The 26,644-nt window shown below is 43.7% G+C and overlaps 1 protein-coding gene across 2 annotated transcripts in view; it reads left to right on the top strand.

The window, feature by feature from the left end:
- The window catches only part of VSTM2L (V-set and transmembrane domain containing 2 like), a 97,274-nt gene that overhangs the window by 11,063 nt on the left and 59,567 nt on the right, over positions 1–26,644 (top strand). The gene's annotated exons all lie outside the window — the stretch shown is intronic.

Here is a 26,644-nt window from a genome sequence, read left to right as displayed (position 1 = left end):
CTTTCCGAGAGAGTAGACAAGTATGGATTACCGGGACATGATCAGACAGTGCTGGATTCTAGTCTAGTGTACAGTGATCAACTGGCTGCAGACTATCAGGACAGGATCACACAGTGCTGGGCTTCTGTTTTATGTACAGTGACTTCCTGACTGTAGATTATCAGGACAGGATCAGACAGTGCTGGGGTTCTATCTAATGTACAGCGAGTGATCTTCTCACTGTAGGTTATCATTATTATTACCTGACAGGGAAAGGTAGACTATTTTAATATACAGTAACCTTCAGACCTCAGATTTACAGAACAGGATCAGACAGTCACAGTGCTGAGTTACTATGTAATATTTAGTAACCCTCCTGACCACAGATTAACAGGACAGGATAAAAGAGCTGGGTTACTATGTAAGGTATAGTAACCTCCTGACTGCAGATTACCAGGACATGATCAGACAGTGCTGGGTTTCTGGCTAATCATGTACAGTGATCTCCTGGCTGCAGACTATCAGGACAGGATCAGACAGTACTAGATTTCTATTTTATATACAGTGATCTCCTGACTGCAGGTTATCAGGACAGGACCAGGCAGTGCTGGGTTTCTATCTAATGTAAAGTGATTAAAGATTATCTGTACATTATCTGGCAGTGCTTGATATGTACATATTATGCAGATCATTGGGACATACCATGCTGGGTTTCTATCTAGTTTTCTGTGATCTCTTGGCTGCAAATTATCTGGTCAGGATTAGAAAATGCTGAGTTTCTGTCTAATGACCAATGGTATTATGACTGCAGATGATCATTTTAGGATCAGACAGTGCTGGCTTTATATCTATTGTCCAGTTATATCCTCCTGACTGCACATTATCATGACAGTATAGGACAGTGCTGAGTTCTTATGTAATGTCCAATGATGTCCTGATGAAGATTATCCATACATGGTCCGACAGTGCTTGATTTATATTTATGTATTATGCAGACCATCAGAACAGGATCAGACAGTGGTAGTATTCTTTGTAATGTTCTGGTTATCTCCTGACTGCAGATTATCAGAAGAGAATCGGACAGTGCTGGGTTTCTATCTAATGTTCATTGATCTCCTGACTGCAGTTTATCGGCACTGAATGAGACAGTGCTGGATTTCTATCTAGTGTCGTCTGATCTCCTGACTGCAGACTTTATTCAAAGTGTTGTACAGTTCTTTGGTGTTGAGTGGGTTAAGGAAAAGCAGTGCGGTTTTCTCCTATCTACATCTGATCTGCACTCATAATCAGATGCCTGTATGGGTTCCTGTAATGCCGCCAGCATGTTAATCAGACCCACTGTGGGGCTTGCATTTATTGTACGAAGGATCTGGCTCTGCCGGGAGAAGTAGACAGTCTGTGTACTGAAAATCCCCTATTAATATTTTATTACCATGAATCTGCAACTGTGTACAGACAATGAGCAGGCAGGTGGGGGACAGAAGAGGATAGAGGTGGGAGAATCACTTGCACATTACACAAGCTGTGCATTCTGAATGATTATTCAGGGCATAAAACGAACGTGTGCATTGTATATACAGACCACCTATGCATAGCTGTGGTGAATAACACAATCGCTGTAAAGTATATCAATCTACAGATATTGTAATATAATATAAAGGCACAAATAATGGATACATCTGAGAAAGAAAGTATGTAATGAAAGGAGACATACAGAGACAGGTAATATAGTACATGTTAAAGTGCAGGTCGGGAGAATTAAACCATCAGGTAGACAACATGTACTGTATGTTTTCAGCTAACCTATATCTTCACATTAACAGCAGTGGAGAATACTGCGAGTTATACATAAAAGTGACATAGTCACAATTTAAGTACCTTGCAGTTTGGAAAAATCTAACAATGATGGTATCACCTAATAAATGTTATTAACACATGCACCACAGACCTTCCACCATTGCCGAATGGAAAACCACAATAAATTAGGCCATTCCCCAAAACTGCCTAAATCACAAATGACAGAGGGGAGCAGGGCCTGGAGTAGCAATGGTGGCATCTACATGGGTCCAGTCAGCTGACCATAGCTGCTTCCCTGCACCCATGAGCTTAACTACCATAGGTGCAAGGGGTGCAGCTACTATGGGGCCCAGAGCTGATGGAGGCCCGTCTTCCTTGTCAAAGCTACATTTGTTATGTACATTTTTCACCATTGGGTGGTACATAGGGACCCTTACATACTTTTGCAATTGGGTTTTCAAATACCTAGTTACGCCGCAGCCTCTCTAGCTGCTATTGCATTATTGCAATGGTGGCTGAAGAACCCTTGACTACTTCATTGTGACTGTTCAGAGCTATTGAATTGGAAGCTGGCAACGTCCTGTAGTTTGGTGATGTCACAGAAAGTTTATCATCTTCACAGTCAGCCTGTTGCTACCAGTAAATAGGATATTTAGGGGTCTATTTACTAAGCCACAGGTTCTCAAACTCAGTCCTCAGGACCCCAAACAGTGCATGTTTTCCAGGTCTCCTCATAGAATCAGAAGTTAAATTATTAGATCACTTGTGGATCTTTTAAGATGTGTCATTGAGTAATGAATACACCTGTGCACCTGCTGGGTGACCTGGAAAATGTGAACTGTGTGGGGTCCTGAGGACCGAGTTTGAGAACCACTGTACTAAGCTGTGTTAGGAGATAAAGTGAACAGTGATAAGGTACCAGCCAATCAGCTCCTAACTGTCATTTTTCAAACACGGCCTGTGAGATGGCAGTTAGGAGCTGATTGGCTGGTACCTTATCACCGTTCACTTTATATCTTAACACAGCTTAGTAAATAGACCCCTTAGTTCTTTCATTAATATTTCATGCCTGCCCAGAAGATGGCTAATGTCATTCTTATGTGTCAAATGGTAAATTGTGAAGAAACGTCATATCTCTGAGACATTATAAATGGTAGCATATGTTTACTTGTATGTTCTGTGGTCACCCACAGCTATGCAAGCGGCCAGGAGGCCGCTCCAAAAAAAAAAAAAAAAAAGCCCGGCCCTGATTCAGAGCGAGCGCTCTGTCAGAGCGAGTGGCTCTGAATCAAGCCCTCTGTTCAGATACCTATGTTATATAATGCAGCTGTCTATACTGTCGAAATGACAGGCATTAAGTAAACATGATGCGTCGGACATTATACCCATTGTAAGTATTGAGTACACAGGCTGAAATTATTACATGTCTTATGTTTCTATAGATTGAACTGTATGATGTTACGTAATGCTTTTCTTCTCTAGGCCCAAATTTAGTGTAACTGATTAACTGATCCCAGTCAATATTTAGGTTTCAGAGGGAGCAGGGTTGCAGTTTTTAGCACACCTTTACAAATGTTTAGTACAGAGGCATTTTATTGAACATGTGCCAATTGGTAGCCAGCCCGTTCTGGGTTGCTTTATTGAAAGTCAATCTCTTCCTTGTCACAGTTTGTTTTGTTAGGTGGACAGGGCAGGAGTTAATTGTGTAAGGCAGGTGAGCTAGGTGGTTCAAACATGGAGATGTTTATTCCTGACAGTTGGTTTTATTTACTAACATAGAAGCAGACTTGTACAGTGCTGTAACCCATAAGCAATTATCTTTGACAGTACTAGATTAAAGTAAATTACTGAAAGCAAATGTTTACTTATGGTATACAGGGGAAGGCAGGTCCGGTGCAAAGTTTCCATGCACCCTAGGCAACATTTCACCAACCGCCCCTGCTCCCTCCAATTCATATTATGCCACGCGTCAGTCACCCCATTTAAATAACATGCCACACAGCAGTGTCCCAAATTCATAATATACTATATAGAATATTACATACAGCAGAGCGCCAAAATTATAATATACCTCATAACACTGCCGCAAATTCATAATATGCCACATAGCTGTGTCACAAATTCATTTTATGCCACTCAGCCATGACTTATGCCATTTAATTTTTTTGTGGACTCAATGGTGCCCTCCAGTGGCCGGCGCCCTTAGGCGGCTGCCTAAGGTTACCTAATGGTAGCATCGGCCCTGGGGGAAGGTATGTCTTTTTGCAGATGATACAAAGACTTGTAACCGGGTTGATACCCAAGAAGTCTTAAAACAAATGAATACTGCTCTAGAGGAAATGGAAGACTGTGCTGAAATGTGGAATCCTATATGTAGTATACCAAAATGTAAATAAGTACATGTGATATTGTGGACAGGTTACTGTCTTGACGCCGAGTCCCAAAATGTTGAGGATGGTTGCCGCAGCACTGAGGGGTTTAATCCTCATGTTATGATGGTATGCAGTCTGGAAACCGGCTGCCTTAATACCGACAGCCGGCTTCCCGGCTGCTATATCCCGATGTGGGATAAATGACCGGCGCCTATATCTAGACGCCTGTCATTTACCCGCCGCCCGGCATCCCGATCGAAGGGATGCTGGGCACCGCGCCGGGGGGGGAGGGTTAGGTTTAGGGCACCCAGGGGGGACTTAGGGTTAGGCACCCCCCCGGGAGGGTTAGGGTTAGGCTAGGGGTAGGGGGGGTTAGGGTTAGGCACCCCTGGGGGGAGGTTAGGGTTAGGCACCCCTAAGGAGGGTTAGGGGGTTAGGTTAGTTTTTACTTACCTTAGGGATGATCGGGATTTCCAGCGTTGCCGGGCTTCTGCTGCCGGGCTCTGCAGGGCTGCCGCTGCCGGGAATCGAACTGCCGGCCATGCGGCAGCTGGGATTCCATACCGATTCCGTTATGACACTATTTTCACATAGCTTGATTGGATAAATAGTCCAGGGTGGAGTTTAATATAAGGAGCTCTGTGAGTCCTATGTTATATACATTCTTGACCTGCTAAAAGCGTATCATCTTTTCATTTCATTGGAACAAATAAACATCTTCCTGCTTTGAAGTAAACGAGATTGTGAAAGCAATGCCTAGGAGCGCGGCAGTAAAGTGGACGTGTACTGCTACATCTGAGAGGCGTGTCATAAAATGGACTTACATCCACATATAAATGAGCCCCAAAGCAATTAGTAAGATCTACTTGTTGATGAAAACACAATACTTTTCAGAAAATGCATGTAGCCACAGGAATCATTTTGCTTTATAACCAATGCAGGGAAATGGCACTTATGATGACATTTGAATGTCTGTATCTCTGATTCATTTTCTTCCTCAAGTATATAACAGCTAAATAATGGGGATAAGATGCAATCAGGGAGATTGCTGGACTCTTCAGGGAGTCAGGGAGATTGCTACTACTTCAGGAAGTTTCCCTGACAATGAGGGAAAGTTGGCAAGTATGACACAGTGTTCGATTCAGTTAGGATGGAGTTGGGTCACACATTCCTGAGCAAGTGAATAGGTAGGGAAAATCTCCTGATTCAGACTTGGGAATAGAGAGAGACATAGCACTTAACTGTGAACAAACCATATTACAATGCAAGGGGTGTAAATACATAAAATTTTTTGCATGTGGAGTAAATACTGGCTGCTTTTGCATGTAGCCCACAAATACTGCACAGCTTTATTATTACTCTACAATTTAGATGTCAGTTTGGACACACCCCTCCCAAATGTAAATCTCTCTGCACATTTTAAATCTGCCCCACCTGCAGTGCAGCATGGTTTCACCAAGATGATCAGTTGAGAGAGATATCTCACTCTATTCCCAAGTCTGAATCAGGCCCACAGTGCAGACTACACCTCATCCCAAAGAATTATCATGCACTTGGAAGGGTTTCGGTAGCATAATTTGGCCAATAAAGACATGTCCGTTTTTAGGTGCGTCTATGAAAAGCTAAATAATGGGTTAAATGATGTTGGACATGTTTGTATAGTTGTTATATTGATGGGAGAGGCGTTATTTCCAACTTTTTACAAACTTGTATTAAAACACTGAAAAATAAATTTACATACATTTCTCTGTACCCCTAGAAAGACTTTATTTTGATGAAAAACACTTGCTTGCTATCTTTGTTCTACCATTAATAAAAAGTGCAAAAATCAGTAATTTGACACCTTATAAGAACCTCCAGTACTTTCCTGATGGCCACTAACAGCTTTCTGTATGGTTATACAATCTCACTTGCCCCTTTTTGGGGGTCCAGCATGATTTCCCCACCTTTTCATGTACTTCTTTCTCCCAGTTCACTTTTTGTAGAAGTCACGCAATCTCACAGCGAGTCCCACATATTGACTTATCTAATTGAATCTAGCATTTATTGGGTGCGCGCATTAATATGATGTATGCGAGTTTAATTATACAAACTCTCTTTTGGAAATTCGCTCCTAATTAAATTGACCCCATAGAGTCGAAAGCAGAATACAGAGTGACCTGTGACATGCCAAAACAGCAGAAGAAAGGAAGCTTCAGCAGCAGAAAGTAAGCTTAAAGTTATAGTTGCTGATAACATGTTAGTTATGTTAGGTACAGTGCATCCGGAAAGTATTCACAACGCTTCACTTTTTCCACATTTTGTTATGTTACAGCCTTATTCCAAAATGGAATAAATTTTATCCTCAAAATTCTACACATAATACCCCATAATGACAACGTGTAAATAGTTTTTTTGAGATTTTTGCAAATTTAATAAAAAAAAAAAACACTAATGTGGAAAAGTGAAGCGTTGTGAATACTTTCCGGATGCACTGTAAGTATGCACAATAGTCTAGCAGTGGGAAAAGACTGTAGAATATATGGCTGTATAGGAAGAGGTGCAGGTTGAGTCTGCCATATCCAAATATTCCGAAATACAGATTTTTTTTTAAAAGCATGACTGCGATAGTGACACCTTTTGCTTTTTGATGGTTCAGTATACACAAACTTTGTTTAAGGCACACAATTATTAAAAATATTGTATAAAATTACTTTGTGTATAAGGTGTATATGAAACCTAAATGAATTTCATATATGTACACAAACTTTGAGCCACAAAATTATTGAAAATATTATAAAAGTATAAAATGACCTGCAGGCTGTGTGTAAGGTGTATATAAAACTTAAATGCATTCTGTGCTTAGATTTGGGTGCCATTCCCAAGATATCTCATTATGGTTTGCAAATATTCCAAATTACAGAATATTCTGATATACAAAATACCCCTGGTCCTAAGCATTTTGGATAACGGAGACTCAACTGTATTATTAAAGGGGTGGTTATATATCTACTTTAAAGGTCATACCTCACCTCGAGTACACTTTAGGAGGCCCTACCTAAAGAAAGACATTAATTAAATAGAAAAAACAATCAGAAAAAAACAAGTAAAACATAAGAAAGAACTATCATTGTCAGGAAAGACTTAGGGCTCTATTAACATTATTTTTACTAAAATAAAGTGAAAAGGGTGTTTTCACACCCTTTTCACATCATTGTAGTATCACCTACAGTTACTAAAGGACAATTAGAGTATAATTCGTAAAATTCTACTCCAAGCCCTAATTATCACTTATTTTTAGTAATCAGATCGCATTTCCCATAATTGTAATGGGAAATGCGATCTGTGTGCAAGTTACTAAAAATAAATTGTAAAATAATACCGGGGAAAGCTCTGTGATAACGCCTGGAGGTGGCGTTATCCAGGGTCTCCCCCAGTTACCGGACTCCTGCTCCGCTCTAACAGGCAGAGCAGAGCCCGGAGCCGGCCCCAGTGATCAGCTGTATGGACTAAACACACCACACGCTGATTACTGCTTAAAAAAAAGAAAAAAAATAGTAAAATTTTTCTTAACAGAGTCCCGGGCCCAGGAGATCGGGGCTCCGGTGTCCGGTGATGTCCTCCCTCCGGTCAGCTGATCTCCCATCCTGCTCTGGGACCCGGTCAGCTGGATGGGAGATCAGCTGACTGGAGTCACGGAGGACATCACTGGAGTCCCGATCACCGGAGGTAAGTGTAATTAACGGGGGCGGGGCTTAACGGCAGTGGCTGGGGCTTAGCGGTGGCCGGTCGGTGCATGAGCGGGCACTTGTCACGGTATTTTTTGCGAAAATAAGTGTACGGAGGGGATTGGCAGGGACAGAGCTTTATCGCAAGCTCTGTCCCTGCAAGGGATTTTTAGTAAATCCCAGTGATATTGGCTGACTTCGCAATGCGAATTCATTCGGTAATATCACACTACAATCTGCATTCAATATGCGGATTGTATCAAATAGAGCCCTTAAGTAGATGAAAACCTACAATGTAGAGGAGAGAAGAGACAGAGGTGATATAAAAACTCATCTATCCAAAGTATTAGTATAGCAGAGGAATGCAGTTTCTAAATATTTTTTTTTTTTTTTTTTAAAGTCTGGAATGTGGGGACACACTTTGAAAAGGGTAAAGCTATTAACCTCACTTGCAAAATATAAATAAAAAGCCCCCCCAACACCAGAAGCTGAAGAAACTCTCCGATGATCCCACTAAGAAGAGAACACTAGACAGATCTTTATTATTTGCTTCCATGAAACAGTCTTTTTTTATGCATATTATTTACTACATAATGCAAATTACCTATGTCTGTAAATAACCATGCCATTATTATCATTCTGATGTATACTTTCCAACTTTCTGTTGTTTTTTTTTTGGTTGAAGCTATTTGGTTGCCATATTGACCTGTCCACCATTATTTTCAGATTGTTCCTCATTTGGGCCTGATTTATACACTTAAAAATTGAGAAATGTCTTTTATTTTTCTCTTAAAAATGGAAAAAAATATTTTTCATTTTTCTCCTAAATGTTTGTATGATAACTGTAGTGTATGCTTAGTGTTGCTTTGTGAGAAGTCAAGTGGTTGCCTATATACTATAGTAGTCACTCATCCAAGTTTTTAATGTCCATGAAATATAAGCATACATCAGTTTCTTACATGTGAAGCTGGGAGTGTGGCCCTTGACTATAGAGGAATTTGGGTATGCTGTGAGTGTGGCGCTTTTCTATGATGTCATAGCACAACGCCTCGCTTCCAGTCTCTGAGGAATCAGATGATTCCTCAGAGACTCCAACTTTCCACCTGCTAAGGTAGGTTGGTGCTCAAAGCCCAATGCAAGTGCCGCTTCATAGGTGGTGCTGGCCCTAGTGCCATTGACAGGGTGATCAAGGTTATGTAAGGCACGGGGTGGATGTTGCATATAGAAATGTTTTTGAAGCTGGTGAAAAGTGCAAAAAGAAAGCTTCACAGCCTAGTATATTTCATTGCACAGTTGCTACTGGGCTGCATTAGTTAAACTATAGCCCTATATAATTTTGTTTGGTTATGTGAAAATGGCATACATGAGCCTTTGTGACCACTTTGGCAATATCCATGTCTTTAGTGGTTCCAAGCCCTGCTGTTTTCTTGCCTATGGTCTATAAAGCAGGTACTGTTCCAGTCAGCACAGGGGAGAACTCTACCACCCCCGTAAATCCCTCTCACTGACACTAAAACCTGCAAACCATGACCTGCAACCTATACCTCCTGATCACATTAGCAGGAAATCTATGGGCCTGTCAGAATGTAATGTGAGCTGAGGAAGGGCATGTACACACATGGGTGGGCAGCAAAGTGCCATTTTTCAGTAGTACCTTGCATGCTTAACCTCTTCTCTGCCTAGATCCTAAGCATACCTTTGCCAACAGACCCAATTGCAATTGTATTTATTTGACTAAGGACACTGCTACCCTTATCGTTATCGTAACTTTTTCTTGTTTATTATTCCACCCCCATTTACAAAGAAAAACGTGTATTCTTGGGTATAAGTTTTTTCCTTCTTCTACCACTTCTCAGTAACAATCTACCATCTATATTTTCAACACAAATTTATCAAATTCAGTGGTAGTTGTCAGTGAGGAATCGGTATGAAATACCAATGGCTGAATAGCCGCCAGTTCTCATACTGACACCGGAAGCCCGACAGGAGGACATCCCGACAGGGGCACATAAGTAGCGAACCCTCTCCCCTCTAACCCTAACTCTCCCTTAGGGGTGCCTAACCCTAACCCTTTCCCAGAGGTGCCTAACCCTAAACCCCCTCCCCGCACCGTAAACCTAACCCTCCCCAGGGGGTGCCAAACCCTAACCCCCCCTTCCCCTAGCCTAACCCTCCCCGGGGGGTGCCTAACCCTACTTCCCCCCAGGGGTGCCTAATAGAAACCACCCGCCCCCTGCGGCTACAACCTCGTTTGGGATGCCGGGCATTGGTATCTCGTTGTTGGGCAATCTTTAGTCTCGGGTCGGCCTTATCCCGCATCCTGTCAGTGAAAATGGTCTAGAAAGCAGGGATAGAATGTAGCCTCACAGAAGGATCAGGCATTGGCTGTGACATTTTTACATGGAGGAATTACTCTACCTCATATAACCACAAGTCACAGACAACAGGGAGAGATTACCCAAAGGTAACTACTGGTACTGGAACTAGCAAATCAAATTATACAGGGGGATCAATGGAAAGGTATAATGATTTGATGGCTATACAGGGAAGGGAGGCAATCGGGAAGCCGACTGCCTAAATACCGGCAGCCGGCTTCCCGTCTGTCTTATCCCAGCAAGGGTGAAATGCCGGGCGTCTAGATGTAGACGCCCGCATTTCCCCGACGCCGGGAGACCGGCGCCCGGCATCACGATCGTAGTGATGCCGGGCGCCGCGAGCGGACAGCCGCGGGGGGGAGGGATAGGTTTAGGGCTCCCGGGGGGGGCTTAGGGTTAGGCACCCCTGGGGGGGACTTAGGGTTAGGCACCCCCCCGGGAGACTTAGGTTTAGGCAGCGGGGAAGGGGGTGGTTAGGGTTAGGCACTTAGAGGGGGGATTAGGGTTAGGCACTTGGGGGGGAAGTTAGGGTTAGGCACCCCTAAGGAGGGTTAGGGTTAGGGGGGTTAGGTTAGTGGATACTTACCTATCCACGATCGGGATTTCCAGCGCTGTCGGGCTTCTGCTGCGTCGCACTCTGCTCCTGTCGGGCTGCCGCTGACATGCGGCCGGCGGTATTTCATACCAATCCCACAGGGAAGGTACAGGTCAGAAAATTAGGGATTCCTTTGTAGAGGTCCCATTTGTTCAGTGATGCAGGGCTAGCGGGTTAGACACCACATTGTCATATCATGGCCAGATCTGAAAACAGTGCCTGAATGTCCCAGCGCTTCCTTAAACTTTAACAAAACTTTTGGACAAAGTATGATCAAGAAATGTAAGTTCAAATTCTCTTCACTACAAGCAACTGCTGTCTGTATAACCAGGACTTTCATCACTGGACTCATTGTAAGAACTTAGGGCCTGATTTAGCTAGCAGACGCATGTACCCGGCCACTGCGAGAATATGCTAATCAATGCATACGCACGGAAACAGCCCAATATTAATCCGCCCATCTCCCTTTACTCAAAGCCTGATGAGTACGTAAGATAATGTAAACATCGAGAACCATCGACCACATTTGCATAATAGTGGTTGACCAGACCTCGTGCAGGATCTTGGCAACTTCCTGTGTGCACAGAGTCTCATCACTGTGTGCAGCACAGCAGTGGCTAATTTATGCAAGCCCCTAAAACGGTGTCCCAATGCACAGGCATGCCTGTGTTCACCCGACCACCCCCCCGTCACCACCCACAAATGGCACTTCCTGTCAATCAATATCGGAAGGGGTGTGCGTGCACACTGCGTGTAGTCTGCGTACGCTTACCCAATTGCACTGGCTAGTTTGCGCACGCGCTGTGCGATGCGCACCACAAAACCATTGGCCAAGTGCATGCGGTCTCTCCTGTGCATTGCTGGCAGAATAAGGCTCTAATATTTGTGCTGGCTCTCTGGTTTCACAAACACCTCAAACCATACTGTATCTGTGCCAATTTCAGTTTACCTCTTAGAAATAATGTCTTTCTACCATAGTTCTTTGCCTAGCCTCATGTCATCTATCTTATAATAGTCTATTCTAATATTCAATTTCTTCCCCATTGAATCTCCACTTTTCCTCTGCTCAATAATAAACTTTTGTTATTGTGCAGGCACCTTTTCCGCCACTGTACTTTTACTATACTTCTCTGCAAAATTCCTGCACTTTTTCTCACATTCTACTACATCTAGTTTTCCTCCGCCTATACACCTCAGCCACACCATGACCATTTTGTCTTCCACTTCCCCCTCCACTTAGTGTCTACCTAATCCTCTGTTCTGCCCCCTTCTTCCACCTTAATCATTTCCCCCTTGTCTCTGTCATTTACCATCCCTCTGGCCCTCCCTCCAAGTTCCTTGACAACTTTGCTTCCTGCTCCCTCACTTTCTGTCCTCAGACCTTCCCTCCTTTGTGACTTCAATATTCCAATTGATATCCCCACAGAATCCTCTGCCTCCAAACTCCTTACCCTCACATCATCATTTGGACCAATGGACTTCCTCACCCTCCCATGTGAGTGGGCATTCACTTGATTTGGTCTTCACTCACCATTGTGATATCTCTGATTACTCCAATTCCTCAATTCTGAGCATCACCTTTTCTCTTTTAGCCTATCCCTCTCTCCTTCCCCTCCTCTACCTGAGGTCACCATCACTAAGCGTAACATGGAGGCTATCGACACCTTTTCTTTTTCTTCCCTGCTTAACTCACTTCTGTCCCCTATCCTCTCTCTCTCCTGCCCTGAACAAGCTGCTTCCCTATACAATGTCTCCCTTACTTCTGCTCTTGACTCTGTTGCTCCAGAAATCATGAATCACTCTCGCAGATCCGCACCTCAATCCTGGCATTCCAAATGCACCAAATAACTGCACAAGTGTTCACGAACCGCCAAGCAACAGTGGAGAAGATCACGCTCTAAGGCAGATTTTCTCCATTTCAAATGTATGCTCTCATCCTACAGTGCTGCCCTTTCCCTCTCTAAAAAGTCATATTTCAACAACCTCATCTCCTCCCAGTGCTCAAATTCCCAGCGTCTCTTCACTACCTTCAACTCCCTCCTCTGCCCACCCTCTCCTCGCCTTCCCTCCTCACTCTCTGCCCTTGACTTTGCTACCTACTTTACATCTAAAATTGATTCCATACGTCAGGACATCATATCCCACCAATCTTCCAGCTCTCCACCTCCTCCTTTCCCGGATCACCCTTCCACATCCATTTTACCAACTCTGACATCCTTCTCCCCTGTACCTGAAGAGGAAGTCATGGCCCTCATCTGGTCCTCCTGCCCCCTGTCACCTCCCCTTGACCCTATTCCTTTGCGTCTCCTCTGCTACCTCTCTCCTTGCGCCTGTTCCCATCATGCCCACCTCAATCTCTCCCTTTCATCTGACATGGTTCCTTCTGCATTCAAACATGCCCTTGTCTCCCTTATTCTTAAAAAACCTAACCTTGATCCTAACACTCTCTCTAAGTACTGACCCATCTCTCTCCTCCCTTTTGCCTCCAAACTCCTTGGGTGTATTATTACTAACTGCCTTACCACCTTTCTTTCCTCCCACTCCCTCCTTGACCCTTTTCAGTCTGGCTTCCATTCTCTCCACTCCACTGAAACTGCCCTCACGAAAGTCAGCAATGACCTCCTTGTTGCCAAATCCAAGGGCAACTACTCCCTGCTCATTCTCCTTGACTTCTCTGCTGCTTTCAACACTGTGGACAGCCCTCTCCTGCTGCAACTCCTTCACTCCCGTTGTGTATGTTATACTGCCCTCTGCTGGCTGTCCTCCTACCTCTCTGACTGATCCTTCTCTGTCTCCTCTAATTACTTCTCTTCCCCCCCACAGCCTCTTACAGTAGGTGTTCCCCAAGGTTCTGTTCTTAGACCTCTCCTATTCTCCCTCTATACGTCCTCTCTAGTGAACTCATTAGATCTTTTGACCTCCATTATCATCTCTATGCTGATGATGCTCTCCCCTGACCTCTCCCCGTCTCTCCTCACTCGTATCTGCAACTGTCTCTCTGCCATCTCTTCCTGGATGTCCCAGCGTTTTCTTAAGCTTAATATGTCTAGGACTGAGCTGATCATCTTCCACCCTCCCACATAACCTTACTTCCCACTATTTCTTTATCAATTGATGGCACAACTATCTCCTCTAGCCCCAAAGTGCACTGTCTTGGAGTTATCCTTGACTTCTCCCTCCCCTTCAAACCACATATCCAGAACCTCTCTCAGTCCTGTCGTTTCCATCTCAAAAATATTTATAAGATCATACCCTTTCTCACCCAGGATGCTACTAAAACCCTTATCCACTCACTGGTCATCTCCAGAATGGACTATTGTAACCTCATCTTATCTGACCTCCTCAACTCCCATCTCTCTCTTCTCCAGTCTGTCCTCAATGCTGCTGCTCGGGTCATCTTCCTCTCCAAATGCTCTACATCGGCCTCCCCTCTCCTACAAGCCCTCCACTGGCTCCCCCTCCTCTTTTAGGACCCAAGTCAAGGTTCTCACATTCTCTTACAAAGTCCTCACCCAATCCTCTCCCATTTACATCTCTGATCTCATCTCACTTCCCACTCCTGCCCATCCTCTTCGTTCAACAAATGCACGTCACCTCTCATGTCAACTGATTACTTCCTCCCACTCCCATGCTGCTCCCCACCTTTGGAACTCTCTCTCTCCCCATCAAACTCACCAACTCTCTACAGTCCTTCAAATGGGCTCTCAAGACCCACTAATTCATCAATGCCTTCCAGCTCTCACCCTAACTTGCTGCAACATGCTCTTTCCTTCCTGTCTACCCCATCCGTGTCACACCTGCTTCTCCTTACTTTACTTTCATCTACTTCTTACACCTTACTAGGGCACCTAACACTTGGTTGCTTATGCTCTGTTGCTTTTTTGGGTGATATGGTCGCTAATGTAGCAATGTATATTATCCGTGTCCTGCATTGTATTGTCTTGTACTGTAAGTCGGTGGTCAACTATTTGTTTCTGTACTTTGTAAGGTGCTGCGGAACACTTGTGGTACCATATAAATAAATTATGATAATAATAATAACATGTCTAAGACTAAGCTGATCAACTCCCCACCCCTCTGAAAAACCTCACCTCCCATGATTTCATCATTATCTATCGATAGTACAACCATCTGCTCTACACCCGCCCCCCCAAGCACGCTGCCTTTGAGTTATCCTTGACTCCTCCCTCTTCTTTAAACCACACATTTGGCACCTCGCACAATCCTGCCATTTCCATCTCCGAAATATCTCCAGGATCACACCCTTTCTCACCCTGGAGGCAACTAAGGGATTGATGTATCAAGCAGAGAAATGAGTGTAGAAGGGGACTAGTGAATAAGTTGCCCATAGCAAACAATCTAGTTGTTGTAGGGAGGTTCCTCTAGGCACACAGGCAGAGCTAATGTGTAACCGACACCAGAGTGAAGAAACACTGTGGTGCAGGGACGTACTGGGATTACTGAGCAGCCCTGGCAGTCCCCCTTGTGGGAGCGTGTCCGCAAAAAGGGTGTGGCCTCACCTAAGTGGGGGCTCACCGTGAGTCACGGGGGCCTGGCCAGGTGGCATGTCCCACGTCTTTCAGTGTCCCCGGCCGAGCAGAGCGCCAGGAGGCGGAGCTGCTCGGCCGGGGTTTGACGCCGGCCTGGCCCATCAGCCCTTCTGGTATTTGCCATTTTGTACATCGTGCCCACATCTATGGTAACCTGTGCGCCTAACCATGTCACCAGTATGTCTTCAATTAAAAAAAATCTGCAATAAGCAACAGGCTAGTTAAGTATAAATCTCTTTATATTTGGTTGTTTGGATACACTGTCTGGCAGTGTAATGGTTCTGCCAACCCTCTGTATATGCATGATGCACCATTGCCACCATATCAGCAATCTTCAAATCACAAGTGCAGATAGTTTTATGCACTAGTGATTTGAAACCAACTTTATAACTGCTTTTCACCTTTATGTCTGCCATATCTGCCCATTGGTTTGTGTATACCCCAACTTGCCCCCATTTGTCTCCTGCCACCACGCCTCTCCCCTACTTTGACTTTGTCACTCAAGACAATGTTCACAATATGTGCTTACTGTGCTACATTAAACCCACATATTAGTCCACTCATTGTATCAGAAGTTACCAATTATACAACAAAATAGCTCCACATGTTTTAACAGACCAATTACTAGTATAAAAACAAATGTCTAGTAGGCAATACATACCTTATTCCCTAGTGGACATAACTGAGCAAGTTTTCTACTGGCTTGGTCACTTTACTTATCCAGCTAATTGTTAGCTAGTTTTCAATGTAGAAACAATTTACTGCTGGCTATTTGACATTCAAGATAAAGGACTTGATTCCGAGATTTACGCTAACGCAACCGCAACTGCAATCTCTTACGTTTCGTAGTTGCTAAAATATGCTAATGCCTCCCAATGTTTAGCCGAGCATAGCAGTGCTGCCTTCTCATATCCATCCATTGCCGTACAACAGTGTAAACATTGGTAACATTGACGCAGATCTGGTAACCATGAAGCTTGTAAGTCAAGTCTGACCTGTCTCAAACACAGCGTCTCTCCTGACACGCAGAGGGCTCTCATGCTGTGAAGGAGAACGCAATGGCTAATTTTTGCTCGCCCATGAAACGTAGTTTAAACGGTCCTGACATGCCTGCGTTTGCCTCAGTGGCGTCCCTCTCCGCTATTGCACCCGGTGCGGGGAGGGCTTTAGCAGAACCGCACCAGGAGAAAGGGAGCGTGGCCTCACAGAAGGGGCGTGGCCTCGCGACCCGAACCCCGTTACAACTGGGGAGCTCCGGTGGAGGTGGGGTCTGCACCCGGGGACCACTCTGCGGGTAGTGTCGGCTCCCCTCACTTTGTCAGGAGCAGAGTGCTGCACGAAATGTTACAGTGCAGCACCCGGCTCCTTTCACTGAGGGGGAGTCGGCACTTTGGTGTTACCCCTCAGCGGGTGACACCCGGGTGCGGCCCGCACCCCCCTTGTGATGTCACTGGTTTGCCTAGCCATCCCCCTGTTGCTGACTACCTGTCACTCACTTTGTGAGTGAATCTTTTTTGCAAGCATGGCAGCAAGACAATTACTGCACTTACGCAGTGCGACATTCGCACATGCACAATGGCAAACAATCACTCAATCTGCGTAAATATCGGCATTGCGGAAATCTCAGAACCAGATCCTCAATTCAGTAGTGGCTACTGGGCAATACAGACTTATGCACTGGTAGCAGGAACAGATAATTATCTTATGGCTGACACAGTTATACCCCTTTTACCCCAAAATCCCGGTCTGAACCGGAGTTGGAACTCCTGCAGTGTGACCCGGAGTGCGCCGTTCACACTACAGGGTTCCATGGGTTACTCCAGTGTTAAACCCTGCAAGTCACCTGGGTTGGATTGCCGGGTCACTCGACCCGGCGATCCAACCCTCTCCTCTTTTACACCAAGGAAATACCCGGGTTAACCCTGCAATAACCCGGGTTTTAGCTCCGGTGTAAAAGGGGTATTACTGATAATACAAATCAAAATTAAGTTATGATTAGACTAGTGGAAATAAAGTGTATATTCTCTCATGGCTAGTGGGAAATACTATCTATTCATGATTATTATTATATTATATGTGGCTAGTTGATAGTACAGAGCCATTTCAAAGGTTACAGAACAATTTAACTGGTGGCTAATGAGCATTACAGACCGAATTCACTGATGGTAAGAGGATATTATATACCCAGTTATCTACCTAATTTACAATTGCGCTGGTCCTGGGTAAACCAAATAATTTGTAATACTTTTAACAATTAACCCTGGTTATTACAATGAACAAAAAGAAAAATGGAGGGAGGAGAAAATGATCACACATTGTAGAAGCAATTGGTTAAGTAGTCTTGTGGACAAAAGTGATCTCTATCATCTATCAGCTTTGTAACCGTATTTCAGCACTGCTGGGGTTAAGTAGAAATGGTAAGTCCAGGCTGCCTATAAAGAACACATCTGGGCACTGCAAGCTAATTAGACAGCTAAATATTAATTAGCAGGCTATTAAGGAGATGCTGCAACCTAATGAACTTGTGATGGCTCATTTGCGAAGTACTGATAGGGGGGTTATCAGATGCGAGCTCCTGTAGGGGGTTATATATTTTGTATAGGGAGGGGGGCTCATTAGAAGGTGGCTTGAATATAATGCCCTAACACAGAGGTCATAACAGCAGGACAGTGGATGACCGTTAACACGTAGAGATGCTTTTATCCTTCTACAACTAATGTTCTTAATGAACAGTGTGAGAGATTTCTCATTACTGTCTTTATCTTCTTTGCTTCTCTCCCTTGATTTTCTCCTATCTCTCTACCTCTAACCTTTATGTAACTATCGTCTCTCACACTCTCCCCACCTACATCCATGTCTGGTGCCTGTGGGTAGATAGACGATGTTGATATCTTACTAATGTGTGAAAATGCCAGAATTATGCTAATTAGATACCAGTGACTGAGACCCTGCATGTGGCAGGGAGAATTCATCTAATATAAGGGCGCCATTGGCTCCAAGCTCTATACAAGCACATTCACTCAGCATAATGGCAAATTATGCCTATGCTCAATTTACATCTAATGTTCAGATTATCTTTTAAATCTTTTTCTTCATCCACATAGATCTATTCTGTTTTTATATTCAGTTTCATTTGCTTCATCTATATGAGTTATTCTTGACTTGCCAACAGCATTTTTCAAAATAGAATAATAAAGCCTTTTAAACCTAGCTTTAAGGGAAGGTTTGGAAGAAAATGTTGATTTATTTTCAGCAAGACCATAGGGCAACCCCCACGCTGTCCAGGAGCAGGGAAAACCAGGCATCCTTATCTAAAAAACATGTTTATAAGCATTTGTTTAGAACTCTCTTGCTGCCATTTTAGGAGCATATCTGACAGGCTAAACTACTTTTCGCCATCACTTCTATTTCTCATTACTTCCACAATCCTCTTTAAAAAAAGAAAAACCTTTGTAATGTGGCTAGACTGTACAAATGTTGGCAAAGCAGCCATAGCAATGTATTTGCAAGCCTTCAGTGAAAGAATCAGCAGAAAATCTAGCTGCAGATGCTCCATACGTCTAGGTATATGCCATTAAGCTATTATTGGAGTGGATAATATATAAATAGAATTGGCAATTAGATATTTGGGGCAAGCGGGCATATTTGGAGCCTGTGCTTCTACGATTGTGACCTGCTGACAAAAATGGCATTTTCTTCGCCTTCCTCCACTTTAATTACATTCTATCTGTTTTTATTTCCCATTCGCTTGTTCCTCTATTACTTTCTTCTCTCTCCTCATCTCTCCTTTTTCTTATTCTATCCCTTCCTCTCACATACAGTCTCTCTCAGTAATAGCTTGTGAAGTCGCTGCATGGACCCGCTCCTGTCTCTGTTCTCCTGTCACATTGTTTTTTTCCCCTAAATCTCCCTGGATATGTAATTCCGTAGCTGTCTCTTCCAATCTTCCAGCTGCTGCTCTGAAGCACGCTCTCCCCTCTTTCACCTTACCTCTCTCTTCCTTCCTGCCTACCTTTCTCAGTCTCCTCTCTCTATTCCCCTCCGCCTCACTAACCTTTACTGTTTGTTTCCCTACTTACCTCATCTTCCCTTCCATCTGTTTCACAGTGCACTCACCCCCTCAACCTTTGCTGTTATCTTTTGCTCATTACTTTTTTTCTCATCAATTATTTGCTGTTTTTATAAAGCTGTTCTGGATCTGTTGTGACACTATATAGTATAAACCGATGCCTTTGCCATTTATGTTCTTTCTTCATTTACTTGCCTCTGATCATTTTAAATACAGCCCTCCTTTTCCCTCTGTCACAATATGTATCTGTCTCATGTTTTCATGACACTATCTATAATGCCCTTTTTTTGCTTCTGTCTATTTTTATTCTGCATTCTGTCACTTTGCTCTTGTATCGCCTTCCATTTCTTTGCACACTCTGTTAGTCAAATAAATAAAATAGCATACACATGTTATAGAGGGAAACAGTCGGGAAGCCGATGGACGGAATCCCGGCCGCCGGCTTCCTGACTGTATAATCCCGGCAAGGGTTAAATTACAGGCGTCGAAATCCCGACGCCTGTCATTTTCTCTACACCGGGAGACCAACACCCGGCTTACCGATCGAAGGTAAGCACGGACAGCCGCGGGTTTAGGTTTATGGTTCCCGGGGGGAACTTAGGGTTAGGCACCCCCCCGGGAAGTTAGGTTTAGTCTAGGGGAAGAGTGGGTTAGGGTTAGGCCCCCCTGGGGGGAGGTTAGGGTTAGGCACCCCCACGGGGGGTCAGGTTTAGGCAAGTAGAGGGGGGATTAGGGTTAGGCACTTAGGGGGGAGGTTAGGGTTAGGCACCCCTAAGGGAGGGTTAGGGGGTAGAATAGGTTAGTGAACCTTGGGACGATCAGGATTTTCATCCTTGTCGGGCTGCCGCTGTCGGGATTTGAACCGCTGGCCATTCATACTGAATGCGTTATAGAGTACCCTTTGCCTATACACAATGGCCTTTGGGTTTAAACAATATCTCCATAATGATAATGTAGTCTAGAAATGGAACTAGTGACGATATTGGGCAAGAAACATATTACAGTTTTCGTTATGTCCATGAAATATTTCTTCCCCTGTGTAGGTGCACCGTGACATCATTATGACAAACTTTAAGATGTTTGGCATTGCTTGAAACTGTCTATTTAAGATAGGAAGCTATTTTGCCACAATGAGCATCATGTGTTATTATCACTGCCCCGAAAAGATGTGTAGCTATCTGTACTAAGCTTTGAAATGCCATGCTTTTAGGATGCTTTGTAAATTGGGTCAGACTCCATTCTCCATTGAGAATAGTGGGGACTGTGGTCTGCAGCATTGGATTACCATCTTAAATAGCCTGGATACCACATGTGCTGACCTTTTAGCTGCCTCCTCCGGGTGGAAGCAGCCAGGTCGGCACTGTGGAGGGAGTCGCCCGGCAGAGCCGGCGGGCTGGTCTGGGGCGTGATGATGCAATCGCGTCATTGTCATTGTAGCCCTGACCCCCGCTATGCAATACCGAGATTACTGGCATTGGGGAGCAGAGGGCAAAGCCACAATGACGCGGTTCAATGCAAATTGCGTCATCACTCAGGGACTCCACTTAATCTGTCTCCTAGGGGTCTATTCATGAAAGCTTGGAGAGTGATGATCAGCTCCCAACTGCCGTTTTTCAAACACAGCCTGTGAAGTGACAGTTAGGAGCTGATTGGTTGGTACTTCATCTCTCACAAATGTAGCTCTCTCCAAGTTTTCAGGAATAGTCCCCTCATGCTGCCGTTGCTGTGTATTACCACAAAAGTTAGGCAAGGAAAGGTTGCATGCAGCTGGATACTTCAGAAGACTACTACAAGGAAGTTTTATTATATTATGCCTTTTTCTTTTAGTGTTTGGGGTCTATAAGGGAAAATTATATTTGGAAACTCTCTTAAGGTGTATTTATCAGAGGGTAAATACACAGGGATTCATCGTATACATATGTATATAGCTGCAATAAGAAAAATCTTTATCACTTGTTAATAAATAGAAATTTAAACTTGAGACTAGTAAAAGGCTTTTCTTTATTGCTCTAAAATGTCATTGCTCTGCCATCTCTATATACTCCATTGACCTCTTTTTTTATTTTTATTAACTTATCATTTTGTTAACTTATTAATTTTTAACTTCTGCAGTTTTCTTTCATACCTTATTTTTGTCAACCGTTCTTTGTCTCAGAATATACCCTGACAGTCTTTTCTGTAGTCTGTATATAACTTATGTCTCTCTTCCCTCATGCAGACAGTTTTCATTCCTGCTGCTGCAGACCTCAGTGCATCCTCCATCTCCTTATACCTCTTCATTTCTAATCCTATACTATTTTGGTTACTCTACTACCCCTCTCCTTTACTTTCACCTACTGTCTTCTCCATTTCTTCCCATACTGCAGACTATTCATCTTCCACTGTCACATCATTCTCTACTTATGATATTGCAGAATATAATGTTTGATCTGTTGTTTTACTCCTCTGCAGACAGTTCTACTTCTCTCTTTCACTCTATCACAGCATCTCTCCCCATCACTCTTTCCAATATCTCTCTCCCCCTTCTCCCCATGCTGCAGGCTGTTCCCCCTCTGCATGTATCAGCTTTTTACGGCTCTGTTGACAGATGGTGCGCTGCGGCCCTTGAAGGGAAACTAAATACTACAGCTAAGGAGCTAGAGACAAGGGGGGGAGTAATGGGGGAGAGGAGAGGAAGAAGGAGAGAGAGAGAGAGGAATGGTAGGCAAGAAAGATGGAAAATAGAGGGGAAAGAGCCAGACATTTCTTTTTTACATTGTGATCCCTGCAAACAAAATAGTGTGTCGCCAGAGTACTGTCTTATTTAGTACATGCTGACCAATTTGTATATTGGCACACAGTTACAGTAAAAGTTACGTTTATATGGACTGTGGGCCTGATTCAGAAGCGATCGCAAGTGCAACTACGTACGCAGATAGAATGATTGTTAGCCATTGCGCATGTCTGTAAGCCGCACTGCACGTGCACTGCGATCACGGACGCACAGAGGAATCCATCGCAGAGTGAGTGACAGGCTGCGAGCGTTTGGGGGTGGTGACGGGGGAGTGGTCAGAAAAATGTAGGCGTGCCTGCCCATTTGAACACCGTTGCTTGGACGTGCATAAATTAGCCACTGCGATTGCATCCACAGCTTGAGAGCCCACTGCATGCGAAGAGACTTGCTGTGTCTGCGGCTGGTCAGACCTGGTGTAAATGCTGCGTGAGTGGTAGATGTGTGTCGATGGTTACCGATGTTTACACAGAAAAGCGACAGTGGACAGATGTGAGAAAGCAGCATTGGGCGTCTTTATGTCGGCGGTGCTTTGGCAAGTATTAGCATATTTTCGCAGCTGTATTCAGTGTGAATTTGCAGCTGCGGTCGCTGCTGAATCAGGCCCTGTGTACAGTAAGGTGCGTCGTATATAGTGATAATATACACAAATGCAGTGTAGTAGTATGCTGCATTGTAAAATTAGCATGCCATTAATGCCAAGATAATTCTTTACAAAATATAAGTAGTTATTGAAGAATAGAAGTAAATAATTTGCATGTTCAGTAACTACAATGAAAAATATGTTTTATTCAGTACCTAAAATATTTTTGTTCTTCATACCAAAACATAAGTACTATATACAACCAATATAACCTCATATGTGATGTCATCATATTTCCCAGGTTTAGGCAGCTGATGGCACTGCAGCAATTCCAATGGTTGGAGAGCCAAGGAAGCCCATCCATGATATTGGGCCTGATTCAGAGCCGTTCGCTATTTGCGGTCGTTCGTTCAAAAACAAGGGGTGGCTATTCAAATGATCCGTTCGCAAATTGCAGTCTGTTCACACCTCTAAGTCTGAACGAGCGTGCAAAACATACGCTCGTTTATTTGTTAAAAACGCCCCTGGCCGCTCGCACCATACGTCATGTCCGCTATTTATTAGATTAATCGAGTACATCGAACAGCGTATGAACTGCTTGCTATTCTTGTGGTTGGTTTTTTCAACCGCTATTTTGCGAGCAGTTCTGAGTTAAAAAAAACCAAGTGACGTGGTCAATGACGCTGCTGTATTAATTATGCACTCCCTTAAAACGCCCGTTTTGACCTTTAAGCACGCCTGCGTTCGAATTCCACTCCCCCGTTTACAAGCACCTTCCCCTGTTACCACCCACATACGCCTCATTCTGTCACTCAAAATAGCAGGCACTCGCTATATAGCGTACAAACGATTTTCGGCCGCACTGACTGGTTCGCGCATGCGTACTAAAAACCGTACGCATGCGCAGATGTGCGAACATCGCTCAGAACGAGCGTACGGCCGCTAGCGAGCGGCTCTGAATGAGAGCCATTGTCCCATCTTCTCTTCTCTCTTTAGATGTGTAGATAGATAGATAGATGGATGTGTAGATAGATAGATGGATGTGTAGATAGATGAATGTGTAGTTAGACAGATGTGTAGATAGATAGATAGATAGATAGATAGATAGATAGATAGATAGATAGATAGATAGATAGATAAATGTATAGATAGATAGATAGATAAATGTATAGATAGATAATGTATAGATAGATAGATAAATGTATAGATAGATAGATAGATAGATAGATGTATAGATAGATAGATGTATAGATAGATGTATAAATAGATATATAGATAAATGTATAGATGGATGGATGGATGGATGGATAGATAGATAGATAGATAGATAGATAGATAGATAGATAGATAGATAGATAGATAGATAGATAGATAGATAGAATAAGAGCCTGATAAAGATTATGTTATCATGTTGCAATGTAATGGCAGTAATGTGGAAGGAATAGGGGGCTCTATTTGGAAGTGGATGAAGGGATATATAAGAGTACTCACATGTATCATTTTAATAGCTTGTCAAAATGGCTCCACTAGTCAAAAGCATTTGCATTGTAAGCAGTTTACCAGAAATTGCTGAGAGAGAATATTGCTTCACAATGTACCCTGTAGCAATAATTTCCATAAAGCTACATCCCAGTCCACCATTTTGTTCTTGTCTTGTGACTTTTTAACCACAACTATTAAGCAAGTACCTGGCATAAACCCATGAAGAACCCTGCATGGATGTGTGTTATTTTTCGTATAAGATGATAAAAGTATAATCATGTTATTTGTCTATGTAATTGGTACTATAAAAAGGATGGATGCCATTTTGAGGGAAGCATTTCTGCCTTTGAATTGCTTCAATATGCATATGTTGTATTCCAATAACTTTTTAATAAATAACTTGCTTCACACTGATTGGTTTGGACATTCATAACTGGATCAAAGGATATTTCTAAATCAACAGTTGGTATGACCTCTGACCCATCAGCAGAGACGGAGAGGAGAGAGTGAGGGGGCGGTGATAGAGACAGTGGGGGGATGGGGGAAAGGAGAGGTGGGGAGAAAATGTTGCTATAGGAAAGAGTGAGAGAGGTGGGTAGAGAGCAGGTTGAGGTGAAGGAGAGAAAGGAAAAAATAAAGGCCATGCATTACAGCTAGTACCCCATATGTTCTATCATAGTATCATATATTCCCTATATCACAATTAAACATTTGCTGTATCAATGATCTGACACTTTTCACTATGCTGAAAAAATAAGCACTTGGCATAATCACTATTTTACCCATAGGTATAACTCAAGTCCAGTTGCATAAATAAATGAGAATATCATAAAGAGGCACCTTGCTTGCTGCTTTGTGCAAAATACTGGAACTGCACACAATATAATTCCGAATAAAGGGATAATAGAACCAAAAGTAAATATTTATTGTAACCAAGTCCCAAAAGATTACTTACCTGGGGTCTGTTGTGCAGTCTATCTAGTGGGTCCCCTGACATCTTTCACAGGCCCTCTGCTTCTCCTCTTCATCCTCTACAATCCCATCATTGAAAAGACCGATTGACAGTAGACATGATTAAAGCAGACATTTCTGGACTCTTTCTATTCCTGCCAACCCAGTTGTTTTCGGTGACTGTCACTGACTGCAAGACTGGCGCCGAAACAAGGTGTGCAGCAGTGGGTATGCTGAAGACCTCAGGACAAGCTTCAGTTAGTAACCTTTTGGAAACCAGGTTGTATTTAGGATAATTATCTTTTCATAAACCAGAGAAACACACTAACGTTACTTTTTTATAAAAATAAAAAATCATGAGTGTTCCTGTAATGATTTGCTCTAAGTTCAAGTGTGCTAACTTTCTGGTACCACAAAAGTGATGATAAATACAATTTCTGTCAGGGACCTATATAAACAAATCATGGGATCCTACTTTTGGATAGACCCATAGGTTACATTCCTTTTTAGTGGAGCACTACCAAACTTCTAGTGTGATTTATTATGGGGGAACGAGATGATTTGCAGGTACAATCCCTGTAAGAAAAGGACGTATGGGGAGCTGTCCAGTAGTCGGGTAGAGTAATAAGCAATCAAGCCTTCACTGCTTTACACTTCAAGAAGAAAACTAGGGCCCTCATTCAGAGCCGTACGCTCTGAGCAGAGCGCACGCTCTGAATGAGGGCCGTCCTCCATAATTATGGAGCGTCCTCCTGGACGCTCGTATAGCTGTGGGTCACCACCCACAGCCTGTACGAGCGTGCAGGTTGATGGCCGCGATGGTCTTGACCATCGCGACCATCGCCACTGCGAGCCGGAGCCTGCGGTTGAGTTTTTCAACCGCAAGGCCCGGAGTGATTTTGGCTCTATCAGAGCCAAAATCACTCCCACTGACATCACTAGTGATGTCAGTGGGCCGGCTTCTGACGGTAGGCGTTCCCTTGGGAACACCCCCGTCTGGGAGGCACGCCTCCGGCACGCCCACCAAAGGGGGCGTGCTGTCAATCAACATCGACAGCACGCCCCCTTTGATCAGACACAACGAGCGAAGGAAAGTCCTTCGCTCGTCGCGTCTGGCGCATGCGCACGACGGAGCTCCCTCCGTCGTGCGCATGCTCAGTGCAGACCATCGACCCACTTGCGAGCGGACAGCCGCTCGCGAGTGGGTCTGAATCAGTCCCTAAGTGTGTAATACTAAGAAGAATGTAGTTAGTAAGAATATTGGTATTTATCATCAGATTACTTTGTATATGTGCTTCCCACTTACAGAAAGCAGATACAACAAAAAAAAATATATATGAAGGCGGTACTTCTCTATCTTGTATCACTCTTGGTTGTTCGTACAGTGAAGAAGCTGAAATCTACATAATTGACG

The sequence above is a fragment of the Taudactylus pleione genome, unplaced genomic scaffold, assembly GCF_031769625.1.
Source record: "Taudactylus pleione unplaced genomic scaffold, aTauple2 ptg000256l, whole genome shotgun sequence".
NCBI classification, from domain to species: Eukaryota; Metazoa; Chordata; class Amphibia; order Anura; family Myobatrachidae; genus Taudactylus; species Taudactylus pleione.
The sequence above is the reverse complement of the archived record's forward strand: the minus strand, read 5'-3'. Positions and strand labels throughout refer to the sequence as shown.